The sequence below is a fragment of the Chaetodon auriga genome, chromosome 22 (genome assembly GCF_051107435.1).
Source record: "Chaetodon auriga isolate fChaAug3 chromosome 22, fChaAug3.hap1, whole genome shotgun sequence".
Taxonomy (NCBI): domain Eukaryota; kingdom Metazoa; phylum Chordata; class Actinopteri; order Chaetodontiformes; family Chaetodontidae; genus Chaetodon; species Chaetodon auriga.
Window position 1 is genome coordinate 9,422,677 of NC_135095.1, and position 14,742 is coordinate 9,437,418.

Consider the following 14,742-nt stretch of genomic DNA (forward strand, 5'->3'; position numbering starts at 1 on the left):
CAAACCATGCCCTTCATGTCCTGTTACGCAAAGAGTCAGATCACATCTGCTTAAAATAACACTTGAAGTCGCATTGAAATCATTGCGTGTAGGTGAGATTGGTTGAGATGACTGATAGGCTGTTGTTCTTGGGTTGCTGCTTCTCCACTTTCCCAGCCATTCGAGGGTTTTCTCGATCATAACAAGGGAAACAAATGGCTGAGTTTGACCCTGTCACAAAGTCGCGTGCGGCAGAAATGTTCACGGATGAGGTAATGACATTCTTTGACACTCTCTGATGTGTCATTTGTTGTTTCGTTTCAGATTTCTCCGGGGCTGGAAATTGCTGTAAACACTCGCCGATCATGTAAGTACGCAGCTCAACAAAACATGTCACGCAGGTCAAGAAACAATCAACACATACACTATCTACAGCAAAACATGCAAGGCAAGGACCCACTCATTGAACACCCTTTAAATAACTTCTATATGTGCATTTGTCTGCTCTCCTCTGTCACACTGACAGTTAGCTGTGCCTCTGTGAACACTGCAGTCACCCCAGCAATACTGTGGGCCACATAATACCGCTGCTCTCTCCATTTCTTCGCGCATTCATCTGTGAAGTGGATAGAGTTGCCATTAGGAACAGACAATGCAGTTACAGAAACACATATCACTCTGCCGTGATAAGAGGGAGACAAATAGGAGGAATTGTTTGTTGGGAGCCATCCTCGGCCGGCGCAGAGCGACTCGGAGGCTCCATTTCTTCTGCGCAGTTAACCTTTTTCATTAAACCACATTGCATAATTATGGCGAGTCAGCGGCATCCTCCATTGTTGTTTAATTAGCCAGCTAATGTTGTTACTCGCCGCTGCAAAACCTTCATTTGTCTTGCTTAAGGAGCCTCTCTCTTTCCATTACCATAGGGAAATTGGGTTTATTTATTGTAAGAGGAGAATATGCAGCAGTTATGTACGTAGGCTATTAAATCGTAATAAGCTCCAATTTCTACTGTTCCGCTGCGTTGATGGCTTGCCGTGATGTTATCTTCATTCCAGGACCCTCGGAGTGTTAGTCATGTACAGTAAGGGGCCTGCGGCGTGTCAAATCTGTGTTTGTTTTAAATAGGTCTGTCAAACAGCAGCTACAAAGTCCCATAAGCCTCCTGTGGCATTTCACATGTGACTTCAATCAGTGTTGTGACGGCTGAGCAGCAGCAGCGGTAGGCAGTGGTGGTGGACCATACGTGAAGTTGCAGACAATTATTGATCCTGGCGATATTCTCCAGCACTTAACCTTTACACTAGCCGGACGCGATATGAAGTCCCTTATTGAATGTGTACTTTTATGTTCTTCTCTGGTGACAAGCCTAATCAATAGTCCCCCCTCCTCGCTCTCATTAGGGGCAGAGCTTCCAAGACTATCTTTAGCCTGGAAGTCTATCTGCCTGGACGGCCCTAGGACCGCTTTGGTGGTCCAATTCAGCAGCTCGCTGCAATTGAAGATCTCATAGATAATTATCTGATGTTGTCGGATTGTTTTCGGCCGGATGCCACAAAACAGCTACAAATGAGGAGCGTATTTGAGTCCAAGTTTTCTAATTGTCCAGATTTTCTTTGAAGCCGAGGGAGGCACTTTTTTAATGCTCGCGCAGTGAGGAAGCCACTAAAAGACACAGACTTTTACTCGCCTAATCTTTTTTTTTTCCTCTTATGTAGGCAAGATGTTTCCAGATAAGCACTATTAATCATTCCCCTGCATCTGTTCATTCTTGTACACTTTCACCTGAAAAGTCTTTGCACTCAGAAAATAACGCTTCTCCTCGCAATTGCCTGACACATTATCTCATTAAAATGTACAAAGAAAACTCCTTCTCTTTATCTCTGATAATCTAATTAGCATCAGCCAGATGGTTTAATAAGGGATATCGGCGCCGTTTAGCCTCCCAAACGGCCCGCTGGAGGAGAACAGTGGAGGAGGCTCCTCTCCACTCTCCTCTTCACTCTGAATAGCTCTCCAGGGTTCACATTATTGCTTCCTCTGCCTGAGGCGAACCACTCCAACTCAGGAGTTTAGGGAGGATGAATGCATCCAGGAGAGAGACATGCTCAAAGTGAATCAAATAGGCAGAGATGTTGGATACTGCTGGGAATGTTTTAAACCAAATAATGGCAGATAACTGACTTCACCTTTGGTTCCCCCAAGGAGGGAAAAACATTTCAGATTAGGCTTTAAATCTTTCTGAGATACATCAGACTGTTCAGTGTGTGTGTTTAATTGATGCCTGGGTAACATGGCACCAGTTCTAAGATTGTCTGTGCTTAGATTATGTGAATTTTACATCATGAAAGCACAAAAGACTTGCATAGAAAAACAGTTTTGGCTAAGTTCCGGCTTCCATCCTGCAATGCGGGGAGCTCCGTGGTCCTCTAACTTCAAGCTGTTAGGCCTGACAGGGCACCAGTTCAAATAAAGTCAGGCTATCATATCATTAAGGAGGAAAAAGTTCTATGTCCAGATTACATTAGAGGAGTCTTAGCCGTCTGGTTTCTCCGGTTCTGACACTTCTCTCTCCGTAATGAGCGGATGCTGCCGCGGCCGAGACATGAATGCTCAAGTGAAGTCCGGTCGACAAGACATCCTCAGCCAGGCCCTGCATTGGCAATCTAGGCAAATACATCGAGCAGAAAGGGGCTAGCCAGCAAGCCAAGCAGCCAGACAGTCGAGCCAGTCGCTACAGCCCTCAGAGCCGGCAGTGAGAGAGACATGCTCAATTAACTCTCCAACTTCAGCAGGGCTTTTCCTGCTGGCCAGTGGAGAGGAACAATAATGACTGGATTTAGAATAAAAAGATGTGCACATCTACAAAGAAGGGGGTGTGAGTGGGGGAGAAGATGAGATAAGGGGCTCCCATTTAGATTGACGGTTGGAAATTGTGGAAGGTCAGCGCGGTCTGTGAAGCGTCACCCAGGCAACTGCTGTGGCAAAAAAAAAAAAAAAAAAAAAAAAGCACAGTCCAGCCAAGCCTGATCGGCTGTGGGGCTTCGCTGCTTAGCTCGTTCTGTGTCTCTCCTCTCTTGCTTTACTTTTCTGTATTTCTTCTTGAGGCCTCGCAAATGGGGCCTCCAACATATGTCACAGGACGGTAGTAGAAACCTCTGGGCGAGAAGAAAATAATGGGATTTTTTTTTTTTTAACGCATAGAATATCATGAGAGTCAGTGAGAGGCACTGCTTCACTGTCGTTTTTTCAGATCACACTCGGGACAAAAGTTGCATGTGTAACTTTTAGGTGGTCGCGCAGGACTGAGGGAACACTGAGAAAAACTTCCTCGTTGCCTTGCTGACAGTTAATGATCGTCATCAATCTAGAGGCAGTTTGATCTCTCCCCAAAACCTGGCCTGTTTCTTACGCCACAGACAAGTGCGCCAGGTAATGGTGGAATGCTAATGAAGTGGTTTATTATCGAGTTAACCAGGGTTCCAAACTCCAAAGGCACTGCTTAACAACAGGAAAAATGGATTATTCCTCCATCAACAACATTTAGAGGATCATTAGGAGGAGTTCTGCACGAGTGGCCTTAGGTAAGAGATTTTAACAAGCGCCTGCATCTCTGCCAAATCTGCGCTGTTTCTGGCATATGCGGGCCGCCACGTGCTAATTGCTCTCAGCTGCAATTGAAAGAATATCTAATTGTCGGCTGGATTAATTAGGCACGTGCGGCTGTGCATCCCTAAACAAGGGCCCACATAAATAACACCAGGTAGAGCCCGACAGTTGGGAATACTCAAGCCCCCTGCGTTAGCGCATGGGAAAGTACCACAAACATGAACTGAAATGGCTTCTTCTCAGTGATTTCTTCCTCTTCTTCACTCAAAATCTTTAATTTTATGCTGTTTGCAGCGAATGAGATCCTGCTGTTTAGCAGCTCTTCCAGTTTGAACATGTGGCACACTAAACACACCACTACAGAAATTAGCGTTTTATGCGGCAGCTCTTTCACTCTACTTGACTCTCTTTGCTTTCGGTATTTTCAGCAGCAGTGCCGCGGTGTTTACATACAGTGTTCGACAGTTTAAAGGAATTTGTAGAGTCAAATCCCTCCTCACATCATAACAGTAATTACATCCCTTAGCACTCGCGCAACCTTCCAGTCTTTTTTGCACTTCAAGCACTTTTTAAACTGTTTTACAATCAATTAGACCCCGCAGCCCTCTCCCCCCCCCCCCCCACACCACTGCACCCTGTGCTGATCAGTAGCTTCAAAGACATTCATAATATTCACAGCGTGCTTCACAATGTGCATATATGTGTGCGCGCGTGTCACTATTTGTATGCTCATGCTTATACCTGTGCATGTGTTTGTGTCTTGAACTTTGCCAGGTGCTGAGCACGGATCACACACGGAGAGGTCTTATTAAACTTTGTGCAGACCTCACTCAAAACTTTGACACACAGAGCGCTGCGAGTTTGCATCAGGAATATTAATGCCCATATTAATTTCATGTTGACCTTTTGCCATCCACAGGCTCTGTACTGCAGTCCAAACAGACAGAAGCTGTTTTTAATATCCTCGTCTATGGGAGAGAAACACATACACTTGCATGCCCACATTAATGAAAAAATCTCAAGCTCTTAGCTGCCTGCTTGCACAACATATTAGGGTACTCATAATTGTCCCAACTTTACTTCATCACTAACATTGATTATCAAGACTGGCATAAGCTCTCACTGCAGCATTTAGTCCCCACTTGTTCTCACTTCATCTGGCATTAGTGCATATACGTCCATGTTTGCACTCATATTCAGATGTTGATGGAAAAAAAAATGTACATTGTGCTTTTGTCTAAAGGTGTTGCAGCTATTAAGCTCTAATTGCTCCGACCTCAGTGTGTAGGCACATTGTGCTGGCTTCATGAATGACAAAGCAGCTACTGTTCAGAAAGTTAAAATAAAAAATAGTCAGATATGTTAAAGCACGCTTTACAAAGCAGCTGTTAAGAGCTTTAAGACTTTGAACAAAGCAAATTACTTTGGTAGAAAAAAAAAAAAGAAAAACAGCAGCAGACACGTCCCAGCGCGTGGCGTCTCGACACTGCTCCCCTCAAGAATGGCACTGAAATGCTCCCGGACACATTTTCCCAGTGTTTACAGCTAATTTGCGCCTGTTTTCTCCACACATGTAAACACACCAGCTGAGAAAGCCGCGGTGCGTCGCGGCAAGAAGCCTTTTCCTGCGAGGAAGCAGTTTGTTAGTTTACCTCCAGGACACGGAGGCTTTGGGGCCATAACAAGGGATAGGCAGTGTGACAGGGACAAAGGAAATGCATTAGTCAGCCATGTTGTGTGTTTCTGGGAATCCACTCTATGTGGAGTTCACTCAGGAGAAATTACATTTCTGCTTTGATTTAATTAAAGCTAAATATTGGGCAATCGTCAGGCACTTGGCAGGGTATGCTTGACACTGTAATTATCTCCTGAGGTGCTTTTGTCTTAAAGGCGGCATTCATGCGTGAAACCAATTCCAACAGTGACTCGTCAAGGGCTGCACATTTTTTTGTTTCTTTAAAAAAAAAAAAAAAAGAAAGAAAAAAAAGAGAAAAGAGAGAGACACTGTTTGCTTACTGTTCCTCTAAGATGTCTATAACCTGTCACACGGGCTGACTCTCAGAGTGGCGAGACGAGGAGCTGCTTAAAACAAATACGTCTGTTGCAGGGTCAAAGAAACGTGATTTGCCTTCAGTGAATTTCAAGCTGCTTTTCGAGGAAAGCACATTTGTAATACATAAGTTGTCCTAATACAGGAAGAAAATAACCACAGTTATGGATTAATGGGTCTTTGCCTTCTGTAGCACCCTCTGAATAAAACATTGCCCTGATCGTATACAGGTCTCTGACAAGGTGTATGATTTATAAAGGAATACAGTATGTACAGTATGCATTGAGAGTGATGCCCTCCCTCCACTCTTTCTTTATTTACTGTATATATCAACCATCTCTCTCAGTTCTTTCTGTTCACTACGCTCTCTCTTTCACTCTCAGTTTTCTCTTGAATTATTCACCAGTGTCATCATGTTGACCTGTTCCTTGTCAGTGTGTCTGTGTGTGTGTGTGTGTGTGTGTATGTGTGTGTGTGTGTATATGTGTGCACGTCAGCGCCACAGCTGTGTGGGTGCATCCGTGTGTGTCTGTGTCAGGGCCAAGCAACGCTCTCCTCATCCAGTCCTCGGCTGTAATTTGTGTCACTGACTTGAGTTTGATGGGTGAGCAGCTCCGCACAACACTGTGTCACAAGGGTGGAGTGGCGGTGTGTGTGCGTGTGTAAATGTGTACGCACTTGCTGCGTGCGCGTATTTTCGCGGCGCCTCTGCACGTCTTTGTCTGTCTCCATCCTGAGATGTGGCCATGTGAACCTGCTACTGTGTGTGTGTGCGTGTGTGTTTGTGTGTGTGCGCTTTCCCTCCGTTGCCTGCATCGGCGCGGTGTCACAGTGAGGAGCCCGGAGGAGACAGCCGCGGCCGCGGCGGTGAGGCGCTCACAGCTGCCACTTGTCACATTAGTCAGCTCAAATTTGGAGGAAATCAATTCGGAACCTTAATTCACTCGACGACTCCCACGCCCGGTGCAGCCTAGGAGCCCGGGCCACCGGCGGGCTCCCCCACCAATCCCCCGCCTCCCCTCAGCCCCCCCCAAAGATGAGAAATCGACTCCCAGGGGACACAAGTCATCAATCTTAAATCACCTCCTCCAAACTAATGGCGGTCCCAACCCGGCCAGTCCTGCTAAATTGAATTATTACTGGATTGACAAAAAACTGCTGAGAATATTTTTGAAGGAAGGACGGGAAGGCTGAGTGTGTCTTAATGACAGGAAGTGGAGGGGAAGTGGTCGGGCCGAGTCATGAAGGAGGGTGGGTAGAAGTCGTACTCATGCGCACACGCATGCACATGCAGACACAGCTTATTGCATGCACTTTAACACCAGTAGCCCTCTTAAACACACTCGCTTTCACAATTCTCTTGCTCTCACACACACATACATACACCACTTGCACATACGTTTCACCGGATACACGCTGTATGCTAATGCTCATCATCAGTCAGGGCAGATTAATGACCCAGCTCTCAGCTAGGCAGGCTAGGCAGACACAGGTACTGCACAGACCACCTACTCATTCAGACACAATGCATGGAGACAGGACTCTGGATAGAGGGCTGCAGAGCTGCCTCTTCAGCTCAGGAGCCTTTAAGAAATAGTTTGAGGTCCTATCCATGCATTTCAAGGCATCTTGGTTGGAGCGTGTTTAGAAATGTTGATTAAAAATGCCTACAAAGAGGGGAAAGACAGAGAGGGTCGAAAGTCGTAGCTAAAAGGTTGCAAAGAGAGATATAAGAGGTCATTGTTTGATGTCACGGATGAAGGAGACACAGATATGTTTTGCACGCGCGCTGTCAAACTGACAGAACTTTTTTGAATGGCAACAAATAAAAATCTAGCTTTGTTCACGGCATGAAGTGTTAAATTCTAATAGCAGGTGCTGCAGTAGATACACATTTATCAAGGCAAACAAGCTAAGTGCATGCATCACGGAAGCATTTCTTGCTGTTCATGTTTGTGCAACCAAAGGCTTTTTTTTTTTTTTTACACCATAAAAACAATGAAGGCCCTGAAGCATCTGTAAATAGCAGCAGTAAACATGCACCATCATGCCAACTTCACTGCGGTGACAGGAGCACAGTGCACGGCTGTCTTTCAGATGTATGTGAAAGACTTGAAAGAGGGCTGATGTAAATCCTAACCTCCTGCAGGGCACCTCCGTACTGTACCTTGACAAAGACGCAGAGAGAGGCTTGATCATAACATGTATGTATTGCCATTCAGTGCCGCTTGTCTGTCAAGTGTATACTGCTGTAAACACGCTGACTGTGTCAGCGAAGCTGCTTGTTGAGACATATTTACCGTTCCTCGCTGTCACCAATTCCACCACGCATTCAGAGTTACGGCTGCCTTGCGTGGCACATGAAAGTGATGGATGAAAGTTTTCCTCTCCCAAGGCGGGGGCTGAATTAAATTGAAAGCTACTGTTTATTCCCCCCGTGTCTCGTCGCAGAATCAGGTTTGTTTGCAATTGATTTAAGCCGGGGGGGTCTTTTGTGGAGGAAAGGCTAAGGTTTTCCTCTTGATGGAAAAGATGATTGAATTTGTTTTGCCTCGCGTGCCTCTCCGCTTGCTCTCTTTCTATCCTTTGCCTGTGTCAGTAAATCAGATCATCTCTCTCCCCTGTCAACACACGCTCCTTGTTGAGCAGTCAAAGTTAATTTGCAAACGTGCTCTTTGATTTTTACTCCTTCGCCTCTTTGTCTCTTTCTTGCTCTGCCTCGTCTTCTTTCTGTTTTTTTCCCTTCTTTTTTTTTTTTTGCCCAGCGCTTCTCAGAACTCCTCGTAGACAGTTTGTCTTTTTTTTTCTTTTTTTTTGCTGAGAGTTCTTCTTCCTCGTTCAGAAAGAAAGGACTTCCTTACTGTTTCACTTGCTTCAGCTGCGCAAGCTTTGATGAGATGATGAATCCTGTCTCAAGCAGGTGATGGCTCACACTGTCTCAGCAATCCCCAGCCACACCTAGCCGTGATAGGGTTCGGTCCTTGGTTAAGGGGAGCTTGTCAACCGGATTTCCTTTGTAGAAGAGCCGACCGGAGTCTGAGAGCTTCCTGTGGGGAAATGGCTACAGAGTCATTATTCATCATCCAAGGCTTTGCCCAGGCCCGTCAGGCACTCTCCCTCGGCAGCAGTCCATCTCTGCAGCCATTCATCATAGGCCTGAATGCAGCTGAGAGGGAGAATGGAGCGAGACTCTTAGGCCCTCCGCTAGCGAGGCCCTAATGAAGGCCCTCGCTCTGCTCTCGTACAAACACCTCAGCGATATTAAGCTGGGTCAATTATCGTGTCGCTCTCAGCCAGCCATCAAGGTGCGGGGCCCTGCATTCGAGCGGGAAGTGTTTTAAGTCAAACCCACGGAGGAATAGGATATGCATTAGGCAGAACTTAAACACTACTGCTTTAAATAAATTCCTCCAGTGCTTTTAAAAGTCTGCAGCGAACTTTTCTGGCGCATTTAGCTGCCTATTGCATCAGGTTGTATCGAAAGATTTCAGGGCTTGGGTGTCAAATTGTGCTGTATTCCTCTGCACCACATAACAGCATGCTAACGTCACTCCTCCGGTACAGTTTAGAGGGTTTGATTAGTTCATTTAAGTACACAGCATATGCACTCAGAAAGTAGTATATAAAACATGGGCACTAAGTTTTATTAAACATAATGAGCCATGTGGCCAGCAGATTTATTCTAAGGATAGAGTCATTACGGGCTACATTTACTGCTGTGAGGACATTCAAAGACAGTGAAGGAGACGTCAGTGTTTTAAATGGTAGAAGTGCATATTTGCTGCACAGCATAACCTGAAATTGTTCCAGAAGCACCAAGGCCTTCTTTGCTGGAATTACACAGTACCAAGTTAGGTGATTGCAGCATGCTATTTGCATTGAAATGTAGCATCCCCTGGCCTCAGCTCAACTGTGCTACCACAGAGTACAGTCACAGCTACAAGCGCAGCCGCAGGTGCGTGTAGAGTAACATGTGTGATTATGCATCTCCTTTAGGCTAATCTGATGAAATGATGCGGTTTTTGGGGAGGCATCTGTCCCACTCTGTTCACAGTCTGGGGAATCTCAGCTGGTAGCACTTTGTTACTCGCCGTCTACGTTTGTGTGTAAATCTCAACGTTTGGTGGTCCACGGGAGACTCGTCAATACTCTGAGCCATATAGGCCGTGGCAGCTTCACTTCAGGGAAAACATTTGCCTTGAAGTACTGTCTTTCCTCATCTTCAATGTCAGCCCTGGGGCTCCAAGACAACATATGTTCCCTGCATGTCCCCAAGACATGGCAGCCAGCGTGCACTGTACGCCAGCTAGTCGCACAAACGCATCATCACACGGCTACTGTCTTCCTCACAGCTTCACTCCCCTCTCTTCTCCCTCGCTCTCCCCCTCTCAACTCCAGCGCCGAAACAGATGGCCGCAAATTACGATGGCAGTTGTGCCTTAAAAGTGCTCTGACAAACTCACAGCAGCCCCTGCCTCCCTCCCCGTCACTGAAATGACAAAATCATTAATTGGCATTGCGTAAGGGCTGGCTGCTTTAGCAGTGTCTCGCACAGCATGACCGCCTGTCTAAAACTCACAGATGTAAAAGATTAATCTTTTTGCCTTCAGGTAGGTGAGCTGAAAATCAGTGGGTGATGAGAAAAAAAAAAAGCAGCACTTCTAGCTGTTTGGTTAGCGGGGAGAACAGAGAAGAGGGCACAGCCGCACTACTGGAGGAAGTGTTCAATATTTTGTCCTTGAACACACCCCATGTGACTGTTGTTGCATTGTGGGACGGGGAAGTGACTGCAACGTTAAACATTACTGATAATTTCCATCCTCTTTAGTGAACGAGATAAACGACATTTTTAGATCTGTAAATGGTTATTTTCCATCAAACTGGGTTCAAATATTGCATACTAGAATTTTGCAAAGCATAGTCATTAGTGTGTGTGTGTGTGTGTGTGTGTGTGTAGGCGTGCGTGCGTGCGTGTGTGTGGCCTTTCACACAGAGATATGATGTAGTATATTACAACCAAGATTAAAGGTATAAATATGAACGGCTCATTGCTCTCTTGCTGGTGTATCGAGATGAGCGTGTTTTGACACAAGTAAAATTACTGCATAATGGTAACTAGTAAAAAGATATGTGCCAGCGTGACACCTGAAGTAAAATATGAGTAATTAACAAAAATGAACTTTGAATTAAGACTCAGTCTGATAGAAGGTGCAGAAGTGGTTGTATTCCACGGGGGAATCTCCTTCCACGCTACAGAGACAAATTCAGACGTCCGTCTTCTTTATCTCAACTCTCTGATCTGCCATTACCTGCCAAGCCACACCACCTCCACCACCCCGAATTAATAAAGCCGTGTGTTGGATATTAGCAAGGCAATAAAAGGATGAATATTTGATAACAGAGATTCCAACACTGTTATTGCTCGGCCATTGCATCAGCACGGTGAGACCAGAGACACTGCAGGTGCCACTTCTTCATGTCAGCAAAAAGAAGCTGTTGTTTTGTTTGTTTGTTATTTGAATCGTAGCTCTCTGACATGTGATGGCTGAGGATCACATGTGGCAGCACACAGCATTTTGTTTTCTTGTCAGTGCCAGAATTTGCTCTTTCGCACAACCAGTTTGTCAGTCCATCGTCACCCACCGAATTCCTGATCCCTCCTTTCTCTCTCCATCTTTCTTTTTTTTTTCTTTTCCTCTGTTCCTCTTTTTGTGTTTTTACTTCCATTAATCTTTTTCGAGGGCCTTCTATAATCCATCTCCCCAGCCGAGAGGTATTCCCTGAGGGTAAATTACTCTGGAGGCCTGCCTGGCCCCGCACTGCATCAGATTGACCCTCAGCTTGTTTGCCATTTTGTATACTGCACTGTTTATTTAACAAGGAGCAGAGTGAGTGTGATTTCCAGGGACGGGTCCCTGTGATAGTAGCTTTGACATCCTGCCTGAGTAATGACCCTCATTATGGAGCCTCTGACAGCTCCCTGAAAGGCCTGATTTATGAATATGCTGGGACCGTAGCCCCACAAGCCTCTACGCACCAGCCTCTGAGCATGGTCTCCCCTCCCTCTGTCAGCACCCACAGACTATACATACATGTGCGTGGGCGTTCGCACACATATAGTGCCTACACATGCGCCTGAAAGTAAATGGCTTATGTATATGAAATGCATTTTTGCCTTCAGAATTGCCATAAGCGGAAACCTTACCATCACTTCCTGTTCCTCGTAAAAAAAAAAAAGAAGAACAGCAAGATAAATGCGCATGCTCTCCCAGGTGGTCTGTGGAAAGTTGGATTTAAGATTTTATAGCAAAAATAAGTTCCTCAAAAGTTGATTTCATTCCCCGATATGTTTTTTGGTATGCGAACGTAGCAACGTCCCACAGAGAGAGGCCTGGGCCCCAACTTCGAACTTTCATTTTATTTCATTTTATCTCATCTTATTGGTCAGTACTTCATGAAAATTTCACACATCTCAGCCCTCAAGGATTAACCCTCTACATATTAACCCTTCTTAAATATCACACATATCAAAGGGCAGCATAAATAAGTTATGAGGTATATATATCTCCTCTTTTTTTTGCCCCAGCAGAATCAATTAAGCAGGCAGAGGAGGAAAAGAGGGTCTTTGGGAGGCTCTAGGCTTGGCCAGGCCTTGAGAAGACCAGGCCTACTGGAGGGAGAATCACAGGGAGTCAAGTAGAGTATAGAAGAGATAGGAAAGGAGTAAAGAGGAGGGAAGAGAGGAGGAGGGCCATCCAAAGAGAGGAGAGGAGGGAAGAGGTGGGATATCCAGTGGATATGCATAAACAGGAGACGAACAGGCAGGCGGGCACGAGAGCGAACAGCAGCAGCAGATAAAGCTATACAGGCTTGTCAGAATCCAGCCGCTAGGCCAGTGATTTATGAGGATCCCCAGTCAAGACTTCCCTCCAAATCCTCCATCCAGCAGTCTTTTGTTCACAGCAGAGACGCCACGCGCACACACCTCGGCTTGACCAGACCATGCAGACATGCGCATGTACCCAGTCACGCACTACAGCCAGGCCCATACTGTGAGACTGATATCGATTTTTGAGAGTTAAACAAATTTGAGGACTGTATGTGGACCAGTTTTCTTTCTTTGGAACAATATGCAATACTGATTAAGACATTAGGACACTTTACAGTGAAGAAATGAAGTTGTCAGTGCTCTTGGTTTGGCTACTGTGTCATGGCAACACTCTTATCACATAATTTGCATAATAACATATCTTTAGCATTTCTAGACTGTAATTTGTTTTCACTTATTGTCTGTCATATGACCATCTCCTTTCAGGCTGTAACAAACAATCATTTTCATGAGCAATTAGTCAATTATTTCTTAATTTATTGATTGTTTTGGTTCTAAACATATTCAGACTGCTTGTGCGCACAAGCAAAACTACAAAGATATTCAGTTTGCATTGATTAAAATCAGAAAATGCATCCAAAATCCCGTTTATTCATGATTTTCTAATGGACTCTTGACACTTGTTTGGTCAATGACGCAAGGCTGTCAGTATTTGTATGCACTACATGACGTAACTGTCCAATAGTTGAGGCCTGAGGTCATGAAACCATTGAGGAATTGGCTGTAATTTGTGGTGCTGATCATGGATTTGATCTGTCTTTCTGAGAGCTGGCTTATTGTGCAGATAACTGCTTGGACACACACACACACACACACACACACACACACACACACACACACGCACACATACTTTTCTCTCGCTTTATGCCCTGCATTAAAAAAGCCCTGGATAAAAGGTAAGGAATATGCTTTATTAACTTTAAATATGCATGAAGTTTCAGAGGGAAAGTGCAGCACAGCATCAGGAATGTCCAAAAGCTTGACTACTTATTTCTCTCTTTTTTTTCCCCCAAAAACTGTAAATAATTAAAAACGGAGAGAAGGGGGAGAGAGAGAGAGGAGAAAAGGAGGATAGAACGAGTCAAAGATACTCAAAGTCTGCATAAACACATTCTTATCAGTGACCTCAGATGCCCCGACACATCAAATCATAAAGTTACAATGCACGGCTCTCTCCAGAACGTTGTCTGTCTGTCTGTGTGTGTGTTTGTGTCTCTTTTCTTTTTCTGCTCATCACACACAGAGACAGAGCCACAGCTGCATATGGAAAAGGCTTCTCGTTTTTTTATTTTTTATTTTTTTCTCCAGTCCTGGCCTCACCACCAGAAGATCTGGGCACTCGTCCCTTTGAGGGTAGAGTTGAAAGGGCTAGATGCTCTTATTGTGTCTCTCTCTGAGCATCTGCGGAAACTGATCTGGTATCAGCACAATTTCTCTCTCACCTTTCGCCTTGTGAACCCTGATTTGTTCAGCGTTGATGGACGTCAACGGCTGTCAAATTGCACTCAAACTTCTGATCAAGATCATGCCTTTTGTGGGCTTTTCAAGCGCATTCCCCTCACCGTAACATCCTGTCTTCATCCAGTAAAAAGCAGATATCGACACTGTGACACCCTCTCTTATTAGTCAATTGATTTCCTTTTGACTCCAGATATTCAACCGGAGTGGGGGAGCTTAGCTCTGTGGCTCCAGGCTCATAAGAAGAGGCTTAGCCTTATTAGGAAACGGGGATTCTGCAAACACGACAACCACACATTCACCACATCTCCCTTGGTAGTGTAAATAGATAAATACATAAATACATAAACAGGCTGTGAAACGCTGATCGCGTTAGTCCCTCCTGATTTAGACGAATCCACAGCTGAAAATGAAATCAGTTATGCTTGCTGTGTCCGTGTCAAATGATATTTTCCCACTCTAAATGAGCTGCACAAAATTGTTTTTTATGTCGTTGCATGTTATTTGGCCCCTTAATCTTCCGCTATGGCGGCGGTTGTTCATCATGATTATTTCATCCAGCCGGACGATATTTAAATGAATAAATAGCAAGTATTTACCCAGCATCATTGCCTTGTCATGTTGTCTACGTCGCCTAATGGCCTTCCAGACTGCGGCTCTATTTATGGGAGTCATTTCATCCTCTGTTATTTATACCCCCCACCCCGAGATCCTCCACTCCTTTTTCTCAACTCCATCACGCAACTGCCTCCGTTCA